The following is a 24825-nucleotide window of genomic DNA, read 5'->3' as shown; positions in this document are numbered from 1 at the left end:
CTTAAAACAGGCAAGAAAGGCATTTTTATCAAGAGCACGATACCAAGAATTCATATCAAATATAAGGACAATGCTACAACACATGACAACACATTTCTAGCTACAACACATGACTGATGCACATGAACTAGGTGCAGAAGTGCTGGGGGGGGGGGGGTGCCACAGTTTCCAGGCTTCATGCATGCGTGTCACGCAGATATCCCCCATGTGACACTGTGAAACTCAAGCATTACTTAAGTTTGCACTCCAGTATTCCATTTAGAAGAGGGGTAGCCATGTACAAAACGTCTAATTAAAATGCATAGGTGTAAACATACACAATATAATACAAGCAAAGAAATATGAACACTCCATTGCACACAATGTACAAAATCAAAATTGAAATGCATGAATACAAATTGACAGGAAGAAATAAATCTGCCAGTATTCACTGTCACAAGCCGCAAAGCTACATTCCTTGACTCGGGTAGGTCGACAGAACTTTAGCAACATGGAAAAAAAAACAGAAGGCTCAGTCTGCCAGCTAACATCTCAACAGGATGACCTTTGGAACCCCAGTGAGTCCAGATCATGACAAGTACTCTTGCTGAAACATTAGATAGCAGACTGAGGCTCCCCCCCCCCCCCCCAACTATTGTTAGTTTTGTTCTACGTAACCCTGAATGAGGCCAGTGAATAGCTTATGATGCAGATATGGAAGATGACTGTGGCTGCTCTTTGCGCTTAATTATTGGGGGCTGAAGGTTAGCTAGCAGACAGCAGACATGAAATACATCAGTCATACATGGGATAAGCTCAGTTGGTACATTGTTGTTCAAGATGTTATAGATCTTGATCCTCTGAATCATTCGTTCCACATGTATCCGCACTTTCGCGATGTTATATGTGTCCCGAACCTCCTCTGGTGAAAACTGAGAGGCATGAAGAAATGGAGGCATAACTAGGACAGCATTCTGGTTTCTTAGAACTGTTTTGATGCCTGGGAATCCCTTATCGGCAAGAATGGTATCCCCTGGTTGAACAAGGTCTAGGAACCCAGAATCAACTGTAACGTGGGCATCGGATAGCCTACCACTATAGGCTTTTGAGCAAAAGCAGATCATCCCTCCTGGTGTTACAGCCACTAAAAACTTCAGTGTATACGACCCTTTTTAATTTGAGTACAAGACTCGTTCTTGTTGCAGAGTTGGTGGCTGCTCTGTACGTATTTCGGTGCAATCAATAATCATAGTACAGCCAGGATAATGCACCTTAAAACTGTCAGGCATCGTGGCCTCAATCACTCTTGATGGGGGGCGAAAAATCCATTGTTTGGTTGCCACAGCGAGTGTCTTGAGAATACTTCTGAAGCGCCGTAATGCTAAAGTTTCGCTAACAGAGAAAAGAATAGCCAGTGATGTGTAGCTGATTCCGAGCTTTAACTTCATGAGAAATAAGAGAAGCCTATTTTCCGCAGTGACATCACATTTTCGCTCCGATGAAGGAGGAAGCATGCTCAGAAGCATTGCAAACACTGCTTTGCTTACATTACATAGGTCTTGCAATGCGTTTGTAGATTTAGCGACACTGTCATAGCCAGAGAAGTAGCTGGTTCTGTAGTCGGAGCCACTGTGCCTGCTACAGACCTCTGGCTTGTGCTGCACACTGCTGTCGCATGTCTCAGGATGTGTCACTTGGGTTGATGCCCCTGATTCGTTGATGAGGCACATGAACACTGTGAAATTTTGGCTTGCCGTGCTTGTCCCTTCTGTCTGTGTTTCCTGTGTAATATTGCAGTAAAAAAGAATAAATACGTGCTAGTTTACAGCGGCCACCTCACTTCATAAGTCATAACACACAAATTTGTCGACAGCAAACAAACTTCTCAAACTAGCCTCTCCAGAAATATGATGTCACATTTTGTGCACCAAATGTTCCACTGAAAAATGAGAAGGGAATGAGCAATAAGAGTACAACACTGCGAACTTGCTGCCTATGCTACACAGGGATACGCGGCTCAGCATGGTATAAGAACAAAAACATTTTTCTGTTCGCATGCGGGCATTCAACTTCAGGTTCCCAAATTTTCAGAAGCTTACCATGGATTTTACTGCAGTGCAATGCTCAGCAGCAACAGTGGCCAGTAGGTTTAGGTCTTCTGACGAGCTCCCCTCGTACAACACGTCTGAACCAGTTGCTAGGTCAGCTGTTGCAAGGCTGCTGGTACCACTGGTTCCTACTCTCTCGGCTGTGTGGGGAGGAGCTCATCCAGAGACAGCAGCTGATGCAGGAGTAGCAGGTGATGCAGCAGCGACAGGTGATGAAGGGGCAGCAGAAGAAGCAGACGATGACCTAGAATGCCGCTGCTTGCACCTGTATATTTTATAGAAGCGTGAATACCACCGAACCTTGTAAGTGCACGTCTTTCGCACTGGGCACATCTACACGCATGCATTCACATTTATTAGTGGAGACCAACTGGTCCATGGTGACGCTAAATGGGAAAAGACGGAACATATTCAACAGTCCCAGCTTCTGACGCAAGCAAAAACCCAAGCAGCACATCAGAGAGAAGCTTACCTATTAAATCTAGTCAGCTTAGCAGTAGGTGAAGTGGACCTCTTCTTGTACACCACGGGAAAAATTGTCGGTACATAGCCTGGGTGGGTTTCAATAGTGCTTTTCTCTCCATTCACAAAATGTTTGGAGCACACCCTAGAATCCCGGTTATGCTGCCAGTCTGACGAGTCTCCAAAACTGAAATAAGTAAAACATGAGTAATTACCATCAATCTGCTACAACAGGCGTAGTAGGGTAAATCAATGAAAGGGTCGTGATTAAACAACAGGAAAACACGTTGTATACATAAATTATTTCCCTATATATTACTAATCTGACGCACCTCATACACACTGTTTTCTCCCCTGCTTGAGTGTCGCAACAACGTTTCGTTGTGGTTAATGTAGAGCAGATACAACAGTTCAGGATAAATCGCTAAGTGGCCGGCGGGCAGGAAACGCGCATGACAGCGCAGGTCGTTTGGCGTTTCTTATCCGCCGGAGTCAACCACGACACCGCCGCGAAGAGCATGTAGCATCGAAACAAAATAAAGCACGACCAAAACGGAGGCTGGCTCCCGTTGAGCATGCAAGTCCTCATTACTTGCGATGAACACGTCTACGAGCAGTTTGATCGTCGTTCTCAAGAAACAGACACCACAAGAGTGAGCACAGTGCGTCTCGAAAAGGTCATACTGCGCTTTCTTTATTTCCTCAGTACTATGCCAAACAGTAAACATAAGCGACCGCCTCGTGAAAACTCCCCGTACACTGGCCAACGATCTGTTAACCGACTGCCGCGAACTAGAAAATGAACACCGTTCTTGGATGCTTGCGTAATATGTAGCGATTTCGGTTTATAAATAGGAATTCACTTACTTGACTCGTCGCACAGCGATAATCCATTTTTGCCTTCGCGTCTTGTCCCAAGGCTGCGACGGAAAGCTATACAGCCTTACGCCTGGCGTCCCTTCACGACTGTGACAGTCTTTCACGGAGCAGTACCTCCGTCCACTCTTCTTCTTCACAGCTTTGGCAGGGGGCTGATCACACGAGTCTGATGACGCCATCGGACCTTCAAACGGCGCACAGATTCTTTTTCGGACGCGAGAGACACGCTCAAAAAGCACACGCTGAACAACGGTGGCAATGGCAGCAGAGAAGGGTCCGCGCCCGCGCGCGATCGCCTGGAGCGCCTGCAAGCTTCGTGCTTCCGCCGCCAGATGGCGCGGCCTGTTCTTCAAACTGCATTGCAGAGTGCCTATAGTATCGCAGGCACGCTGGTGAGCCAGCTCATTGCCTGGAAGGCCCATGTGACCAGCAATCCACCGAAGGGTCACCAGTCGTGGGCTCAGTGCTGTGAGGGCGGCATCTAAGGCTGGTCGGGTAGGGAAGGGGAGGTCTCTTTCGTGGAAGGCACGCTCAGCTGCCTATTGGGGGCGGGGAGTAGGGTGGCAAAGTGTATGATGGCGTCGGCAGTCCCACGTATTTTTAGGGCGAGAGTGGAGGGTGGGGACCGGTTATGTGAGTGCTGGTTGTAGAGAGGGAAGGGTGCAGGAAGAAAGCTGCTGCGGAGCCCGCGGTTCCCATGTGGCAGGCGTCTGTTTAGGCCACCGCCGCAGCGTCCAAGGGTGGCATGTGGTTGTATGCGTGTGCTTGGCGCCGTCCTACGCGCGACCATGTGTGTGTGTGTGTGTGTGTGTGTGTGTGTGTGTGTGTGTGTGTGTGTGTGTGTGTGTGTGTGTGTTAACATGTTGCGCGGAAAGGGTGTGAGGTGAGGTGGACGTTGGGGGGTAGATGGAAGACTGCGGTGGGTCTGGGAAAGTATCCACCAACCAGCGGGTGAGCTGTACAGGTGGATGATTTGTTTTTCCCGGTGCAGGTGAAGGAGGGCTTGAAGGGGTGGAAAAGGCCTGTTCTGTACAGGGTGTCTGTCGAAGCCTGACAGGGGAGTCGTATATGGTTTATTGAGGGCCAGGAATTAGTTTGTCTTGTTTTTTGCCTCTAAGGGGGCAGTTTGTCTCGGAGAGGCCGCAATCTCTTAAAACTACGCGGCGGAGTAAGTGTGTGATTGAGTGGCATATGCGTATGGACTGATTGATGAAAGAAGTGAAAGTGTTGGAGGTCAGTGGCGCACCCAGGATGCAAGAAGTGTCGACGCGGGGGATGCGCGGTCCGGCGAGGGTGAGGGAGGGGTTCATTGTCCGTTGATATTTACTGCGTGTTATGAGTAGATGTTCTGATTTCTCTGGAGCGGGTTGCAGGCCCTCTTGTGAGAGGTGTGTGGAAATGGGGTTAAGTGCCTGTTGGAGGTTGTTTGGACCTCTCCCGGTGAGCCAGTGGTGACCCACAAGGTGAGATCGTCTGCACAAAAGAAGAACGCGCCCAGCGGATGCAGACTGCCTCATATCGAGCTCCCTCCAATCTGCCGCAACTGGCTGGAAATTTTGGGAGTATCGCATCCGACTTGATGCGTACTTCCCTGGCATAGATGTGACGGAACGTGGTAAACTTGGTGGTTTCTTGCGTTGCAATATTGAACTCTAAGGTGACGTACACAAGATATAGTGCCACCTTTTCTGCTTTACGTCGACCTGCATCGAGATCGCATCCGCCATTGTTTTGTTGAGCCATTCCATTAGGCCATCTGTTTGTGGATTACCGGCAGTGGTTTTTCTGTGATCTGTATGATTGCAAGTTAATATGTCCTGTAGGAATCCAGCTGTAAACGCCTTGCCTCGGTCAGTAATGATGGTCTTCGGGGCGCCGTGTCTAAGCACCGTGTCGTGCATCAAGCAGTGAGCAACTTCTCCGGCAGTAACTCGCACAAGGACCTTCGTTTCAGCATAGCTGATGAAGTAGTCTGCAGCGACTACGATCCAGTTGTGGCCGGTCGACGGCAGAGTACCAAATCGCCCCAGAAGGCTCATGCCGACTTTGTCGAATGGTAGCGGGGGTGGCTCGATGCACTGTAGCATGAAGGGAGGTTTCAGTGTGAGTTTTTTTCTCCGCGGGCATAGCCGGCACGTCCTGACGTAACGCTTGACACTTGTGCGAAGATTTAATAAGCGGCGATTGTAGGAGAAGAGGTCCAGTAATCGTCGGACTGTTTTTTTTTCTGGGCGAGGACGGAAAGACAGCAACGACCGCAGCAGTGGCCAAGTGGTTTGGTCGTCCGCCTCGGCAGCGGGGGGTAGCAGGTTCGAAACCCACCGTCGGATACCCACCGTATGGGTAGAGGCTCCCGCCGACCTCGCGACCGGTTTGTTCATGGGGTGCTGTCCTGGGAGAGGCTTCGTAGACCCTGCTATGCCCTTCGGAGACGTACCCTGTTTCGAACGCCGCCTGGTGGATACATGTTGCTGCGCCGTGTCGTGGTTGTCTCTGTGCCGTGTATTATATGTCAACCCTCCTCATGGGTGATGCCCAAGCCTTTAATGGCGGGCAGAAGCACGCTCTTCCCTTTGGCATTAGGTGCAATTTTTTGACGATGTACGATTGTTTGCGCGGATTTATGTTCTCGTTTTTACTCCTTTGACGCTGACCTTGGTCTGAGCTCCGCGTTCATCTTTTTTCATGTTTCTGGTTGGTCGTCGGTTATCATTCATATGGCTGCTGGTTGTTCGTTTCCATTTTTTTTCTCGTTTTCATACCTTTGACGCTGACTTTGGTGTTAGCTCCGCGTCCATCTTTTTTCATGTTTCTGGTTGGTCGTCGGTTATCATTCATATGGCTGCTGGTTGTTCGTTTCCATTTTTTTTTCTCGTTTTCATACCTTTGACGCTGACTTTGGTGTTAGCTCCGCGTCCATCTTTTTTCATGTTTCTGGTTGGTCATCTGTTATCATTCATATGGCTGCTGGTTGTTCGTTTCCAATTTTACGGTTTGTACTCTTCATCCATTTAAACCTTTTTTTTACCTTTGACACTACCTTGGTCTTAACGCTTCATTCTTCACCTTTTTTCCACGTTTCTTTCATGAGTTTGTTTTTCGGTGTTTAAGAGTTTCGTGGCCATGACCGCTTTAGTGCTGTTTGCTACAAATTTGTTGTTTTTTTTTCGGATAGCCATGATAATGTTACGTGGTTGCTATTGCGCTTCATGTGTTTTTATTTTATTTATACAATACTGCAGGCCGTTAAGGCCCAAGCAGGAGTGGGATAAACATACAGAGAACTCCGACGACCAGCAGAAGACGACGCCAACAGCAGAATTCAGTAGAAGCGATGTAGTAAATACGGAGCATGAAAATAAAACAAGTCGCAACAAACAACAGACAATAGTTAACGGTCAAGTACTTGTTCAGTGGCGGAAAGCAGATTTTCGGATGCAAACACATTAGGGGGCAGGTTGTTCCAATCTGCTATAGGTCGAGGAAAGAAAGAATATTTGAAATTATTAGTGCGGGTAAACAAAGGAGATAATTTATGCGGATGGCAATGCCTTGTTACTCTAGTTGTTGAAGGTTTCATATACAATGAAGGGTCAAGACGGAACTGATATCTTACAGTGATCTTTTCTACTGCCTGTGCGTGATTACACGGATGTTACGGCTTGTTGGCTTATATAAAGGCGGGTTTGGTGCTAAATAAAATTCAGTTGGAAGTTGGCGCTGGTCCTGTCGAGTTTGTCTCTTTTTTCCGCGTTTTTTTGCGCCGTTTTCCTCCTGAAGCATGAACCAACTAGCCCAAACTAGAGTTCTTCGACAGCAAAAGGTCAGCTCTCGGTTTCCGTCATCACTTACGACCTGCCCTTGAAACTGAAATCAGGTGAACCCAAGATGTTCGCAGATCGAACGGCTCCAAGGACAGTTGTGAGACGGTGTAGATGTTCTGCCAACGTTGTGGAAAAACTTGTCACGTCCTCAGGATAAACAAAGCACGTCATGCACTTTGAGACGCGTGAGTACGGTGTCTATCATTCTTTGGAACATTGCAAGAGCGCAGCAGTGCCCGAATGGGAGGACCTGGAATTCGTAGAGCCCGTCCGGTGTCACGTAGGCGGTTTTCTCACAGCCCCGCTCATCAACTTCTATATTCCAATAACCACTCCGGAGGATGACTGAAGAGAAGTTTTTGGCTCACCGATGTCGGTCGGGGCAGTCGTCGATACGCGGCAACGGATATTCGTCTTTCGTTGTCACTTTGTTTCATTCTCATGCGCTCGGAAATTTTGAGATGTGTAACCAACTAGCCCGCCAGTTCGTCCTGAGCGAATTAATCACTTGGTTAGGCTTCCTGCAGTGGACGCAGAAGCGCATTGATCCCTCTTCTTCCCGAGGACGACAGGAGACGACCACGGGCTGCGTGACGGTCGGATGGCGCCGTCTGCGAGCATCTCGCTGAACACCCGTTGGATAGCATCTCTATCGCATTTTTGTAAAACTCTCAAGATGTAGAAAAAAAACAACAAAAAGCGAGAGAAAGTACGCACCAAACCAGAGGTTTTCGCAGGCGAACCAATTGGTAATAAAACGAAAGGGGCTGACGACCAAGAGAAAATTTAAGAAAAACCAAAGAGCAAAAAAAGCAGGAATGATAGGCGGGCAAAGGTGATTTTTAGGGGAGAGAAGCCCCAGAATGATTAAGAATTAAGAAGGACGAAACGAAACAAGGTTCGGTCCAGTGTGGCCAAGCGCTTCAGGTATGTTCGCACGTGGCCAGCAGAAGGGAAGGTGTAGGAAGGAAGCAGAGACAAGAAAATAAAACAAGAGAAAAAATGCAAGAGATAATGGGCTTCAGAAAGCAGACGGGGTAGTTAAAAATGTGGTGAAGAGAAAAGTGGACCAAGATAAATGAAAAAAGGCAGGGACAGAAGAAAAGATAAAAAACGAGTGAAACAAGTAAAAAAGGGAAAATTTAACCGATAGGTAAAATAAAGAAACAAAAAAACGAAACGAGGACAATCAAAAATAAGAACAAACTAGACATGAAAAAAAACCCCACAGATAGAGAAAACAGCGTGTGCACGCAGAGCGAGCAAATAGGAAGACACACATTCCCGTGAGGCAGGAGCAGGGCCACGGCCAACCAAAATTGGACACATGGTGCCTCCGACCACAAGAGCCACGATGGAAGCTTGGGACTGGCAGTGAGGCCTACGAGCCACCCGGGCGGGAATAAACACGACAGACGGGTGAAAGGAAAGAAGAAACGCGAACGGCATTGCGAATAAGCAACGCACGAGACCGAGGAAAGATAAGAAAGACGGGTAGTCGTGAGGGGAAAGAAAGTGCGCATAGCCGTGTTGCCACGTTGCTATGTACGCGGCGAAATCGAGAACGCGCAGGTAATGGAGAACGTCCCCCCGAGCTCCACCGCATAGACAAGAAGGCGAAGGAAGGCGTGCAAGGCGATGGAAGTAGGAAGGAAAACGGCCGTGGCAAGTCAGGAGAGAGATAGGGGCGGAGGGAAACCGAGCAGGAGACAGGTGGTGGAGGGGGAAAAACAACCAAGAGGGTGTCGCGGTCCGCGGTCCTAGTGGATAACCACAGCCTGAAGACGGTGGTGCGCATGCGGGTGCGCACTGACAAAGGCAACCGCTATGACGGCCGCAGGAGGCCGCGCGCCGACGCCAGTGAGGCGGCCCAGGCTCCTACCTTGCCGCCCCAGACACCACAATAGGTGGGGACATGTTACAAGAAGACATGACGGTGAAGAGAAATGGTGGCAGGGGTTCACTTGATGTCTGGGACGCGTAAAGGCCGGAATACATGGAGCGTTTTCACCGCGGCGAGTCGTCGATTTTCGCCCGATGGCGCAGATTTGACGCCCGGCGCCGAGAAAAAAAATTGGCAGTGGCTTAGCTCTGGTTAAGCCTGGATATACAAGCGAAAAGCTGCAGTTATGCTCTGTTTGACGTCATGGCTGTCGCAGTTCGCGCACAATGCACTGGGAGCACCACGATAGCGGCGTAGATTTTGAGCCAACTCGCCTCGCTACCACTTCTGGGTCTTCTTTTCTTCCGTCCATGGCGAATGTCTGCGCCTCTTCTACGACCGCCGCCGCCGCTCTCACGTGCGTTCTCGCAACGCCTTGCGAAAGAACCTTCTCTTGCGACGGCGACGGAGACCGCGCAGCAGCGGCAAGGGGTAAACCTGTGGCGAGGAGGAGAAGAGGACGACAGAGCGCGCGCCGCGGTGCACGGCCTCTTCTATGTCCGCCGCCGCCGCTCGGTCGTTATCGCAACGTTTTGTGATAACGCGATAAGAACGCGATAAAAACCGCTAGCAGCGGCGAAGGGTAAACAGGTGGCGAGGAGGAGAAGGGAGGAGGAGGTAGGGCGCGCCGCGGCGGCGCCCAGGGGTGGCTCACGCGAAGCGCGGTGTTGATGAGCCTAGTGAAGCTTTTCGCTTCAAAATGCCCGCCGCCGCCGATCAGGACCGGCTAGATTTTGACGCGCGGCGTCCGGTGGGACCGGAAGCGGCGGCTGAAGCGAGCCAATAGCAGCGCAGAAAGCCCGCTCTTCCGGTCCTCTGCCTGCCGTCGCCAACATGGCCGCCATGTCCGTCGAGCTACGCAGTGTTTTTGGCACGGAAATGTTGTTGTCGTGAAAATAAACGCTTCATCAGACTTGAAATGTCGCTTTTTTGGAGAACATGGCCGAATCTTGGATCGGAATGCCTGCGCTCCCTCCCTGAAGCGAATGTGTCGAAGATAACCGCAGCCGCTGGTGTCCGCGGCCGAGCGAGCGTCCAAAGGTACGCGACGACATGCATTCGAGCACGCAGATCTTTATAGATACAGCGCGCGTGCAAAAATTTGTACAATGGTGTCGAAGTTAAACTTTCGTGATTTTAACAGAGTGATCAGCATCGCTGTTCTCACAGACCTCCTTGCACAGTGGTGTTTGGCACTTGGTGATCACATTTGCTTTCGCGTCGAGGGATACGGCGCGCCGCCGCTTCAACGCTCCTTGTATCTCCAGCCGGGCGTCGCGCCTTCGCGGCGTCCTCTCGGCGTGCCGCGCGAATGTCGTCGAAAAAAACGTCGCATGTATCCCGGCCTTAAGTCGTTCGTGGAAAGAGAGTGAAGAACCTGAAGGAGAGAAAGGTTTGGTTTGGTTTGGTTTATGGGGTTTAACGTCCCAAAGCGACTGAGGCTATGAGAGACGCCGTAGTGGAGGGCTCCGGAAATTTCGACCACCTGGGGTTCTTTAACGTGCACTGACATCGCACAGTACACGGGCCTCTAGAATTTCTCCTCCAAAGAAATTCCAGCCGCCGCGGCCGGGATCGAACCCGCGTCTTTTGGGTCAGCAGCCGAGCACCATATCCACTGAGCCACCGCGGCGGCGAAGGAGAGAAAGGCAATCAGAGTATACATGCAAGGGTAAAGGAGAAGTGGCACGCCGGGCATGACAACAAGCCTCGTGAAACGCATCAGCCTCTGCTCGGACGGCACTAAAGGCTGTCTCAGTACAAAACCGGCCCACGTTCCGCACCGTGCCAGAGGACGATAATGCGATGTAAGCAGCACCCGCAGAGTGGGACGTATAGGAACCGCCCGTGAATATATGAAGGCCGAGAAGAGAGGACTGAAAAGGAAAGTGAGACGGGAGAAGACGGGTGGAGGAGAACGAGGAGGCCAGAGAGGGATGGTCACACCAGGGATCAAAGCGGGGCAAGATATCAGACGGTAGGTAAGTGCGACCTTCAAAGGTGGACCGGATCTATACTGTTTCAAAGCATGTACTCCGTACAGAGGCGATCCAATTCCAAAGGAAGAGGGGTACCCGGAGGAGTACCTGAAGCGCAGCCGTGCGCATTGTGCGGAAGGCCCCTGTGATAGCGAGAAGAGGGACCCGCTGCACAGAAACAACCTTCTCCCGAAGGCGGGAATTGGCGCTGCGAGACCACCAAGCGGGCACGGCGAAAGTAAGAGCGGGTTTTATTACTTGGAAATAAAGCCTTCGTAGAGAAGAGGGAGGGAACGGTGAAACGATAGAAATAAAACAAGAAGCGAAGTGAGGATCTCTGCCTTGTTGCGGTCGAAGTTAGCATGAGGTTGAAAAGTGAGATGGCGGTCAAAGTCAACGCCTAAAATCCGGAGTTCCTGTTTGAAACTTAAGGGGCGGCACGAGAAGCGCGCCGTGGGATTACGCTTTTCTATTCCGCCCACGCCATGGGAAAGCCGCATACGAAACTGTCCTTCCGCGAGATGGTTACCCGGGAATGCGAGGCCAGGCGGGCTGTCGTGTCAAGGACGTCGGCACACAACTGCTCGAGCTCGTACGCTAGCGGGCCGGCACCAGCACAATAGTGTACTCAGCATACGCCTGTACTACGCCAGGAGGCATGGGACACTCAAGAAGATCTCTGACTATAATATTCCACAAAAAGGGTGAAGCAGGGGATCCCTGAGGGCTGCCGAGAGTAGGGTTGGGAGACACCTCCTCACCCGTGCGCACGCGGTAGACTACCGTGCGCTGCGAAAGAAATAATAATAAGAGGTAATACAAGCTGGTAGGGAGACCGATCGCAGAAGCGAAAGTAACGAGGTGTGCCGGAAGCTGTCAAAGGCAGCCTGTAAATCAAGGTAAATGTGAACCACGGGCGTGCGGGATGCGCGGAAATGTTCCAGAGCCGTTCGCAACGAGGCCAGGGCTTGAACGGCGCTGCGCGAATGGGCAAACCCACACTGGTTGGGGTAGTCGGGGTGCCTGGCGTGCAAGAAATAGCAAAAACGACCGTGAAGTAGGCATCCTAAAATTTACCTTCTACTGAGTTCATCACTATTGTCCGGTAGGAAGTAGGGAGGGAAGAGGGAAGGTTTAGCTTAGGAAGGAAGATGATCCGCCCCCTGCGGAAGTGCGTGGAAGTGCGTAGTGTTCCTGCTGTCGCGGGCGAGAATCTGTTATCATCTCTGAATGAGGTTGCAGACACGCTTCACATCCCTCAGCTCACTGACGCTGACGTCGCATCAGCTCACCACCTGCCAGCCAGGAGAGATAAAATCCACGGAATTATTATCCGGTTTACCATGCAATAGACAAAGGACGCATGGCTTCAGAAAAGGGACGCGCTGAAGGATAGCGAACGAAAAGCTTTCAATCAGGGAAACCTATCTCGCTACCGCAAAGAACTTCTTCGGGACGTGAAAGATGAGGCAAAGGAAAAAGGCAATGATTTTGTTTGCTTTGTGAACGAAAAAATTCTGGTGCGAAAGAGCAGCGGTGCAGTTTCCATCTTTATTAAGAGCAAATCTGACCCTGATAGCCTGCAACTGACGTCTTGTCCGTTCTGGTTTGCTGGAAGGAAAAACGATGGATGATACTCGCTATTATTTGCCTGCTGATGTGGATCAAGTGGTGTCAGATTTTCCGGCGACCTCTTACAAATGTATTCACCTCAACACTAGCTTTGTGAAAAACAAAGTATTTTTTCATTCTCTGCAATAATGTTAACCGAGACGTGGAGCACAAATGACTCTGATGCTTCCAGGCTAAATTATTATACGACATATTATGCGCATAGACATGTCCGCGGCGGCGGCATTGCACTATTTCTTCAGGACGACGTTACAGGCGACTTACTTCAACCATACACTTCAATTAGCCCAGATTATGAAATTCTTTCAGTTCGTACAGAAAGTGCTGTGTTCTCTGTGTGTTATCCTCCTCTTAACGGTAATATTGCGTCATTTTCAGAGCTTTATGACATGTTCCTGGCCTTTATTGTTCAGTGTCACAATAAGAAAACTTTAATAGTTTGTGGTGACTTCAATATTGACATAAGTAATCCCAACCCATCTGCTAGAGACTTTATATGACTGTTATGTCTAATGGCTTTGTTTAACTGATCAATACACCAACAAGAGTCACAAGCGAAGGCCATTCAGTTATCGATTTTGTTATTACTAACTCTATGAAGCTGAATGTTTTTTTGACGTTTTATCTTCCTGTATTAGTGATCATCTTCCAGTGTTTGCTTGCATTGAGACAGCTAGTGCAATAGGAAGTTCACATCAATCACATACCGAGCCATTACAGAAGTATCGTTGAAATCCTTTGGCGATGCGCTCATAAAAGTAGATTGAAGTGATATAGCTGAACTTCGTGACGCAAATTCTGCTTATATTACGTTTGTGGATTCCTTTAAACAGATATATTACGGCTGCTTTCCTCTTATAGCGCGTGCGAAAAGTCGCGGAGTCCGCAAGCCATGGGTCTCGCCAGAGCTTCGCAACGAAATACAAATGAAAGGCAAGCTGTATAGAAAATTTTTGGGCAGCCGGAAGGTTTAGGACCATGCGTTATTTACGAATAATAGGAATAAACTGACTGAAAAACTGCGATGTGCAAGAACAGCCTATCACGTGTCAGTTCTAGAGGTTAAGAATGGTCGACATGGTGTACTATGGTCGACGTTGAATCCACTTCGGCAGCGGGACAGTTCACGCACTGCATTAACAAATTAAGTTCTGATGGAAAGGAAGTTTGTAGTGTTGAATTGGCTAATGTATTCAATACTTTTTTAGCGAACTTGGCCACCCGTGCTGCCGGATCTGGCGCTTGCAGATATGTTCGCATTCAGAATGTTGAAAAAATTTTCCTGCACCCAGTCACGGAAGGCGAAGTAGTGCCTGTGATAACAGATCTTAACAATAGCAGTAGCTGTGACATTTATGACATTCAAATACGGCCAGTCAAGCATGCAGCTGATATTCGCTCCCATACTTGCTGATCTCTTCGACATATGTGTATAAACTGCCATTTTTCCTGTAAAAATGGAATTAGCCTAAGTTGTTGTTCTTTAAAAAAACGGAGAACGCAATGTCTTCGCCAACTACAGACCGATCTATTTTACCAGTGTTTTGAAAGTCTTTGAAAAAATACCTATATAAAAATGTCAAATTTCATCCATAAATTTAACTTGCTAACACCATTTCTGTTTAGCATCTGCAAAAACGATTCAACTGAACTTTATTTTATTTATTTATTTGCGAATACTGCAGAGTCGGCTGACTCCAAGCAGGAGTGGACACAAAAACAACAAATACAGGAATCAAGAATACAAAAATACAAGAATACAAGAATACAAGAATACACGAATACACGAATACAAGAATACAAGAAACAATACAAGTACAACTTCACCCCCGCATTTTCAGGTTTTTAACGAACTCTTGCGCACTGGGACTGTCGACAATATTCAGCAAAGCGGAAAGTTGGGCAAGTTGGATAACGTTCATGATGTAAAAAATAGCGCACAGGGAACACACGGGACGGAAAGTAAACGACGCAGACAAGCGCTAACTCGCAACTGAGGTTTATTGCTGACGCGCGCAATATAAGGTAGTCACTTTAAAAACATAAAACAAAAACAACCACAAACAGTCCCTCCTGGAAAGACCAAGTCAGAGGAAAAAATTGAAATTGAAGCATCAGGCGCCACTCATCGCTGTGGAAGATCAGTTAAAAAACCATTATCAAAAAAGGAATTCAATGCAACGCTGAGGCTAAAAAATCGATTTCACAGTCTGCCAAGTTAGGCTGCCTCAACGTTAGGCTTGGTGAACACCGTAACTCCCTAAAAGATCATTATGGCAATCTTCCTGAGCATTGCCGGGAATGTAGCAAAAAAGAAGAGCAGAAGGGGAAAACTTGTAAACCGATTTTTTCTAGTACTGTCTTACTTTTCAGACATCGAGATCAGCGTGTACGCGAGATAATGGAGGCATACCATATTAGGAAATGTCGGAATCCGTGTATCAGTGAGCCCTCTGTTAACTTGGCAGACTGTGAAATCGATTTTTTAGCCTCAGCGTTGCATTGAATTCCTTTTTTGATAATGGTTTTTTAACTGATCTTCCACAGCGATGAGTGGCGCCTGATGCTTCAATTTCAATTTTTTCCTCTGACTTGGTCTTTCCAGGAGGGACTGTTTGTGGTTGTTTTTGTTTTATGTTTTTAAAGTGACTACCTTATATTGCGCGCGTCAGCAATAAACCTCAGTTGCGAGTTAGCGCTTGTCTGCGTCGTTTACTTTCCGTCCCGTGTGTTCCCTGTGCGCTATTTTTTACATCATGAACGACAATATTCCTTGGTAATTTATTCCAAGCGTGTATGGTTCTCGGAAAAAATGAATACTTAAAGGTATCGTTTAGGGGCTATATTCATGAATCATTTTCCCGTTATCAAAACGCGAGCTTGTGCGTAGTGTGTGAGGGGTAATGAAATTATGATTGTTGATGTCTATTATATTGTTATATATTAAATACAAGTGTTTTAATCTGCATTCGGAACGCCTCGCTCGTAGTGTCTCGAGACCAAGATAATCAATCATTTCTGTCACGCTGTCAGTGCGTTTATATTTATTGCAAATGAATCTGGCCGCGGTTCTTTGAGCCCTTTCTAATTTGGAAATATTTTTCTTTGTATAAGGGTCCCACAGGCACGAGGCATACTCTAGACATGGCCGGACCAACGCTTTATAGGCTGCTAGTTTCACGTGCGTGGGAGCTTTGGAAAGCTTGCGTCTAATAAACCAGAGAGATTTAAAGGCTTTGGTGCAGACTGTATTAATATGAAGATCCCAACTCAGATTGTGTGTAATAGTAACTCCGAGGTATTTAACAGACGGCGATTCCTTAAGTGCAGTGCCATTTACAGAATAAGAATGTTGTAAAACGGTTTTGTTCCTGGATATGCGGAGGACTAAGCACTTATCAGCATTCAAAAACATGTTCCAATTTGCGCACCAACCTGAAACGTCAGCAAGGGCTTTGTTAAGTTTAACTTGGTCAGTTGCACATTTAACAGAGGTGTAAAGAACGCAGTCATCTGCGAAAAGCTTTATCTTAACATCACTGTGTATGACTTTTACGATGTCATTAACATAAATAAGGAATAAAATCGGTCCCAGAACCGAGCCTTGTGGCACCCCTGATGTCACCTGCAGTGCCTCCGAGCAGTACTTGTCAACTTGGACGTGCTGATACCTGTTTTCTAGGTAAGCCCTAATGAACTCGATAAGTCTGCTATTTATTCCCATGTCGTAAAGTTTCTGTAATAATTTATTATGTGGCACTTTATCAAATGCTTTCGCATAGTCTAAAAATATAGCATCAATCTGTTCTTTGTTATTAATCGCGAGTGAAAAATCATGGCATGCACTAAGGAGCTGCGTTACAGTCGACAAACCACGCCGAAACCCGTGCTGTGCGTCTGATAACAGTTTGTTTTCTTCAAGAAATACGGTCAAGTGTCGGCAGATTATATGTTCCAATATTTTGCAACTAGTTGAGGTCAAGGAAATAGGACGGTAATTGGATACACTCAGGCGATCAGTTGACTTGAATATGGGAATGATACGAGCACCCCTCCAGTCTGCCGGAAGAGAACACTGTGCTAGTGCCGCGTTAAAAATGAGGAACAAGTAATGTGAAATCCATTCCGCGTAACGGTGCAGGAAAACTGTAGGAATGTTATCGGGGCCGCCCGATTTTTTAGCGTCAAGGTTAAGGAGCAAGCTTAAAATACCTTCCCGACTCACAATGACATCAGGCATAGAAGAAAAATACCCAGCAGGCTCGGTAACAAGATGACTATCCTTCTGGGCGTATACGGATTGAAAGTACCTGTTAAATTCATCGGCAACTGGTTTTGCCTCGGAGACTGGGCAGCCGTCAACCATCAACGAAATACTATTGGATTTAGTGCCACCTATATACCTCCAAAATTTCCCTGGTGCTTCTTTCATGAAATTGCCTAAAGTTGTAGTGAAGAAAGTGTCCTTAGCCTTTTTGACTTCAGTTTTCAGCGCTGCGCTTAGAGTGTTAATAGCAGGGTCTCGAGACCGACCTGATCGTCTCATTCTCTTAAGCTTTCTTTTCATGTGTATGATCTGTCTCGTAACCCAGGGGTTTTGTTTCTTTTTCTTAATCCTGTCAGGAACAAACATGGCAATACAATGAAGACAAATTTGCTTGAATTTACACCACAAAACGTTCACATCTAGGTTAACATTAAAACCGTCCAAATTCATTTCTAAACAGTCCAGGATGCTCTCATCGTCTGCCCTGTTGAAATCTTTCACAACAATCACAGGCTTGCTTTTGCCACAAAACTTTTCAAAGGAAAAGGTGCGAAATACTAAATTGTGATCAGAGAGCCCGTTCATGACATCAACAGTGTCACATTTGACAGCGGAACTTATAAACAATAAATCAAGAATATGCCTAGTGGTTGCAGTTATTCTGGTAGGGTCAGTAACAATTTGAGCTAGACCACATGAAAATGCAGTGTTCAAAAGAATCTCTGAGTGCCTAACATTCATGCCCATCGTATTCATGGTTGACCAATCGATGTTCGGCAAATTGAAATCCCCAGCTAAGAAAAACTTTACGTGCTCACCCCGGAAACGCTGTACATAATCGTAGAGTTGCTCGAGAAATGCAAGATCTGCCGTAGGAGGGCGGTATACAACACCGAGAGCTATAGAGTTACCGTAAAAATCAATTTTACAAAAGATGCTTTCGTGTTTAGGAATAGCTGGTAAAATTGTCACATTAATGTTTTCCTTAACTACAATAGCAACTCCACCCCCTCGGGATTGTCTGTCACATCTAAATATCTTATACGATGGGGGCATGATTTCATTATCGAGCACACCGGCGTGCAACCAGGTCTCCGTCAGCAGCGTGACATGCGGGTCAAGGTCATAGAGCAGCGCTTCAAATCCGACACTTTTATTCACAATACTCTGCACATTTAAAGAAAGTAACCTTAGTTGACAAGTGTTATTTCCTGGTCATTTGGGTGCACCGTTTGCGGCCATTCGCCGGGTTCTCACTCGATTATTTTGAGGCAAAGCCTGGTTTTCATTATCTTGTGCAATGTGGTCGTCTGAATCTGCACCGGGCCTCACAAGCTCCCGTCTTTCGTTTTTTTCCTCATCCCACACGTACGTCACCTTGTTGAGAACTAGCTTATCGTACTTCAGATACGCTTTATCTTCAGGCGTGAGACTGTCTTTAACGGACGACCATAGCTGCTTTCTTATTTTTTGGATTCTGAATGAATAATCCTCCGACAACGAATAATCAGTGCCCTTTAGTTTCTTTTCATTTCTCAGGAGCTCCATTTTTTCATTGAAATCAAAAAACCGCATTATCACTGGGCGTATTTTGTCTGGCCCCCTTCTTCCCAATCTGTGTATGCGCTCAAGACTGTTTACTTTTATTCCCAGTTTCGTTTCAAATATTTCTGTCAAAACAACATCCCTGAGCGATACCACAGTTTCGGATGCAGATTCAGCGATTCCGTAAACGATTAAGTTATTGCGCCGATTTCTGTTCACAAGATCATCGATTTTTTTTAGTAGAAATTCAGTCTGCTCATTGAACTTCGAAACCCGACGCTCAAATTCTTCCACCCTTTCTACGGTCTCTGAAAACGACAGCAGCTTCTGCTCAATAGAAGCGAGCCTTCTGTTAGTTTCAGCAACATGACTTTCCAAGCTTTCCCGTATAGTCTTAAGCTCATTTGACGCCTCCTGTTGATTGGCAAGAATAGCTGCCAGCTGTTCAGAAACCGCAGGGCCAGGGCCTGGGTTCATTTCTACATCGCCACTTAACAGAAGAACAAGAAAGCACAAAGATTCAAAACAACTCGCGACACATTCACACAACACCCTTGGGCAAGGGACTACAACCAGACACAAGGAATCGCTTTTAAAGTCGTGACTGCTTGATTTTCTACTAACCTGCGCAAAAAAGACGACCCAGGTTAGCCGCGTCTGCATTCTTTGGTTGGTCCCTTGCCCACTGATGAAAAAAGCTTGAGGGGCGGTGCCGGACGGCTCGGGTGATGACGATGTTGCTCCGATGTACCTTTGCAGAACAGGAAAATGTCCGAAATTCGAGGCATTTCTTCCAGCCCGCAAGCTATCACTGCCGTCGAGCGACACAACTTGTACTTGATGAAGCTTGAAGATTAGTGATGGATTGCCAAAGTGGAATTCTTGAAATGTCACCGGCCCATTGCACGCAGCAAGAACCTGCGCAAAAAAGACGACCCAGGTTAGCCGCGTCTGCATTCTTTGGTTGGTTTCTTGCATTATTCCTACCAAAGGGCTATGTAATAAAGCAACTTGAAAACAACGCTATTGTCACTGGCGTGTTTGTAGACTTTTCAAAGGCTTTTGACCTGGCAAATCATAAAATCTTGCTAAATAAATTACCGTGTTATGGTATCCGAGGAAAAGTGCTACCAGTTTTAAGTTCTTTGTTTGTCGTTCAGACAGCAAGTGGAATTCATAAATAGTATACAGTCTGAACTGAATCGGCTCTTTTGCGGTGTCCCCCAATGCAGTACACTATGACCACTACTCGTCAATATTCACCTAAACGATATTTTCAACATTAACGGTAGTAGGAAGTTTTTTATCTATGGCGATGATACGAGCGTATTTATTTCAGGTGAAAATGTTCATGAACTTATCAAATAACGAAATGTCACAGTGAAAGCTCGATGTCTGGTTTCAGCTGATGTAAATAAACAAGAGCAAGACTAAAGTTGTCATATTTAGGCCGAAAAGCGAGGTTATCCCACCACACGATATATTAAACTCGCGGTCCGTAAAAATGGTGGACCAGTTTAAATGCCTCCGGGTTATATTTTCTGCCAGTATGTCATAGGAAAATCATGTAAATGATGTCTTGAAAAAAAAGAGCTCAAATTACTGGTAATAGGCCGTCTAAAATACATACTTTCCACAACAACTAAGATGCTGGTATACAATTCAATTCAATGCAATGCCAGTTAGTGTGGGGTACTACAACATTCACTAACCTTGAATGTATTCTTTTAAAGCAAAAAAGATATCTCTGAAATACATAAAATTCACCGTTTCTACATCCAAGTGCAACGTTCTTTTGTTGTTCCAGAGCCATTAAAGCACATAGTCGTTATAAATATCGCCGTATTGTCGCTTTCAAAACAGAAATCAAGAATAATACAACAAATTTGAAGAATTTAGCGCAACAAAAGAAGAAAAATCGGCGTATCCAACAAGATATGGCGAGGAATGGAAAATGACGACACCTCGACTAAATCTTGGTAAATAACGTCTTCAATACACTCTTCCATCTCTTCTAAATAGGTATATCCACGTTAATTTTGATTTGTTTTTCTGTTCACGTCGAGAACTTCATATTTTGTTCTTGAATAACGTGGTTTAAGTTTCCCTATGTACACATATTGCAGTTTCGTGTATTCTTTTGTCTCACCATCTTGATGTCATCATCATCAGCCTGCCTCCGCCCATTGCTGTGCAAAGGCCTATCCCATGTCTCTCCAATTAACTCTGTCCTCTGCAAGTTGCGGTCAGCGTATCCCCACAAACTTCTTAATCTCCTCCGCCCACCTTTCTTCCGCCCCCTGCTACGTTGGCCTTCTCTTGGAATCCACTCCGTTACCAGTAAAGAAACCATGCAACAAATTAAAAGTGGCTTGTAAATGTTTTCAGTGGTTAGAAATGATGCTAAGAAGCATTCGCACCAAGTATGAGTCTTCGGAGCTGAGCTGGCAGTTTTTTCATGAGTTTTAAAAACCGCGTTTTTTTTTAAATTCGCGGGCAATTAGTGTCTTCGTAGTGACCGATTTTCAAACTAAAATCGTAAAAGTAGACGTCACTAGTCCCGTGACGTCGGCAGGCCACCACAAGCTGTCATTCGCTGCAGCCACGGCAGCGACAGCGTGACGTGCGCACTTACTTTAGCGTGAAAATCGCCTGTCGTGCGGCAAGCTTGAGCCAGCTATTCATTGCCTTCGCGCGTATGGTTTCATTTACCTCTGCCGCCTCTTTCTGGCAGGAATTCGGGAGCCACTCGCAGTGCCTTTGTCGCAGTGACAAGCAAAGAAATACGACGCGCACCGCAATCCAGGAAGGCGAAGAGAGACCCCAGAGACGCTGCGGACGCTGCTGCGGGGGTGCTGGGTGCGACAACCGGAAGTCGCAAGCCGAACGTCAGCGAAAGGCGTATTCATGGGCGGGGCCCAGTCCACGAACTGTTTCCTTTATTTTTTTTTCTGGTGCCCCGTGTGTACGAGTTGAGGGGGAGAGGAGGAGCGTAATTATAACATGACATTGATAATGCTTCATTTCCACTGAAGAAATTCTCCCAATCAAGCAAAAGTAAGAAACCATGGGTCGACAAGGACATGTTTACAAGGGTAGACGTGCAGGCTAGTTGGTGAACCATGATTCTTTAAAACAGCGCTGCGTGTGTCTTTTCTATCTGTGTCCCTGTCTTTTGCGCTGTTTTAAAGAATCAAGGACATGTTGCAGTTGATAAAAAAACGAGATAAACTTTATAGACTGTTTTTGCAAAGTAGGTGTCCTGAAGAGCCGAAAACGTTAAAAAAATTTGGGAACTTCGTCGCAAAGCAACTTCGCGTCGCTAAAAAGCAATATCTTTATAACCGCTTTAATTCAACTGCTGGATAATCTGGAAAAAATTTAGAAGATTTTAAAAGCTATCTTCGCTAATTCTTCCGAACCGACCACAAAAATTATTCATGAAGGGATTGAACTAAAAGGCCCTGATCTAGCAGATGCCTTTAATGACTACTTTCTTTCCTTTGCTGACACATCAAGGGCGACGTGAATCGGTCCTATATGAGTGCCCGAAATGGTAAAACAATGTTTCTAACACCGGTTACAGTAAATGAAGTAATTGCAGAATTTTTATTGCTTAATAATAGTAAAGCTACAGACGCGTCAGGTTTCCAGATACAGCCCATAAAATTTACCATCGACATTCTTGCACCTTGCCTCGCCCATATCTGCAACCTCTCCTTGGTTTCCGGCGTTTTCCCGCGTCTCATGCAAAGGGCAAAAGTGACAGTAGTGTATAAAAAGGAAACAAAAATGAAATGGCAAACTATCGCCCGATATCAATCTTACCTTTGTTTTCTAAAGGCCTCGAAAAAGTTTTTCTTAAACAGCTATCCTGCTTCACTGAAAGATAAAACATTATCACTACCGCTCAATATGGCTTTCGTAAAAACAGATCGACTGAGTTAGCTCTCCTTGCTCAGAAAGGATTCATACTAAAAATATTTGAGTAAAAAAACATGGTACTTGGATTATTTTTAGATTTTCAAAGGCGTTCGACCTTGTCAATCACCTGTGCTGCTTAAAAAAATGGCTGAGGCTTAGCTAAGGTTAAGCCTAGTCAGATGCGAAGCATATTGGTGGCTAGGCTTGGTAATACATGGCTTTCCTTGGTTGAATACTTGGTCATTTTAATACAACCACTAGAAGCCTTCGTCGTGGGGGAAGACAACGGCATGGCTACAGCGGAACGCCGACTAACCCCGAGACGCGCGTTGGGTGAGCGCCTGGATTGCCACGGAAGCCGCGTCTGCCTGCCCGATGGAGCGAGCGTTTCACCTACACCGAGTGTGAACGCGCGTTCGAAATGCGCGGGAATGCCGCTCGAGGACATTCCGGCGTCTGTGCGATGGCATCGTTCTCCGTCTCCCAGCGCGTGACGGCGATCTGTCGTGACGTCATGTGTCACGTGGTATGTCACGTAGTGTGACGTCACTGTACCACGTGGTCTGCACGGCGTGCAACCACAGCGACGGCGCGAGGTGGACCCCCGTCTTCCTCTGTCGTGACGTCATGTGTCACGTGGTATGTCACGTGGTGTGACGTCACTGTACCACGTGGTGTGCATGGCGTGTAACCACGGCGAAGTGCTGTAGTGTACCTCTAGTAATATGCTTCGCATAAAAATTAGATGCCTATGGTATTAGAGGCATAGCCCATATGCTGATTTCCTCATACTTGCGACATAGGTCTCAGTTTGTCAGTATTCAACATTATGTACAGCGCGAAAAACTAAGACAGGGGAAGAAACACGCAAACAAACAAGCGCTGACTATCAACTGAAAATTTTATTAGAAAACTCGTGGTTATAAAGGCTTGAACCCAGCACGCGCAGGCGCACAAAGCATGAAACAACAAAAACAGCAAACCAACCACACGTGCGCATTAGCCTCATGGCACCGCCGCAGTACTATCAAGATATTCCAGTTCTACCTGGTGTAACGCCACCGAAGGTTTTGCACCGCATGGAATGCGCGATGTGGCGATCAGATACGCCTCTACTATTTCCCGGCACTTCTGATCCCTGTGCCTGAAGACAACATCAGCACGCCTGAAGTCAGGAGTACACACGCTGTCATTTTCCTTACTGCAGTCACGGCAGTGCAGAGCGAGATTAGGAGAAGCGGCAGACGTCCCCAGCGACCTCTCGTGCTCTCTCAGGCGGACGTTGAGGCACCTTCCAGTCTGCCCATAATAAATTTTCCCACATGATATGGGTATTCTGTACACACCGCACATGTTGCACGGCACGTATCTGTTGGCGTGTCTGACAGCGTATGCTCCTGCAATGGGCCTCGACTCGCCCATTCTTCTCCTGACCGCGGCAGAAATCTTGCCAACCTTATTCTCAGCAGTAAAAACCACTTGTATGTCAAACCTGCCTGCGACTTTCTTTAGACGATGGGAGACACCATGCAGATATGGAATGGGAGCAACCTTTTTGTGGTGTGAACTTTCCAGGGCTTTTTGGCAGCCCCCTTTTTTCTTCATCAAGAGCCTCTCCGCTAGACGCGCGAGGCTCTGTACCGGAAAGCCAGCCTCTTTGAGCCTAGAAACCTGTGCGTAGAAGCTTTCCTCTACCAAGAGTGGGCAGGACTTCTTCAACGATGACCCAAGGCATGACATTGCTATGCCATCTTTAACAAGCCTCGAATGACCAGACTCGTGGCTCAGAAGGGGCTTCTGAGATCGTGGTGCATATTTCCAACACACGTGATCTTCCCTAAAGAACATATTGATGTCTAGAAACTGTATATGTCGACTATCTGGCAACTCAAAGGTAAATTTCAAGCCTTGTCCCTTTTCCTTAAGAAGTTTCAACACGTCTACCGAGGTTCTCATGTCACTCCCTTCTCTAGTGAACACCAGGTAGTCGTCCACATACCGGAACACTTTGGTTGCTAGAAGCTTGATATCTTCTTCGAGGGCCCTGTCCACCATCCCAAGGAATATGTCGCTGAGGATTGGGGCAACTCTGGAACCTATACACACCCCCGACCGTTGAACGAAGCACCGATCGTCCCACTTCACGAAGGTCGATGCCAGATAAAAGGAAAGCAGTTCAAGAAAACTGTCAACAGCGACACCACTGGCATTCACAAACGCAACCTCATCGTTGTCCTCTGTTATGCACTGTTTCACTGCCTTCAACAGGCTGTCATGTGGAAGC

The 24825-nt window shown here is 46.9% G+C and overlaps 1 protein-coding gene and 1 pseudogene across 1 annotated transcript in view; one reads left to right on the top strand and one right to left on the bottom strand.

Annotated features, from left to right (window-relative positions):
* CrzR (corazonin receptor) overlaps nucleotides 1–24825 on the top strand; it is a 276923-nt gene that overhangs the window by 228809 nt on the left and 23289 nt on the right. The gene's annotated exons all lie outside the window — the stretch shown is intronic.
* LOC149325720 (uncharacterized) lies at nucleotides 681–5895 on the bottom strand (annotated as a pseudogene).

This window comes from Amblyomma mixtum, chromosome 10 (assembly GCF_055824585.1).
Source record: "Amblyomma mixtum isolate Tamu chromosome 10, ASM5582458v1, whole genome shotgun sequence".
NCBI classification, from domain to species: domain Eukaryota; kingdom Metazoa; phylum Arthropoda; class Arachnida; order Ixodida; family Ixodidae; genus Amblyomma; species Amblyomma mixtum.
The sequence above is the reverse complement of the archived record's forward strand: the minus strand, read 5'-3'. Positions and strand labels throughout refer to the sequence as shown.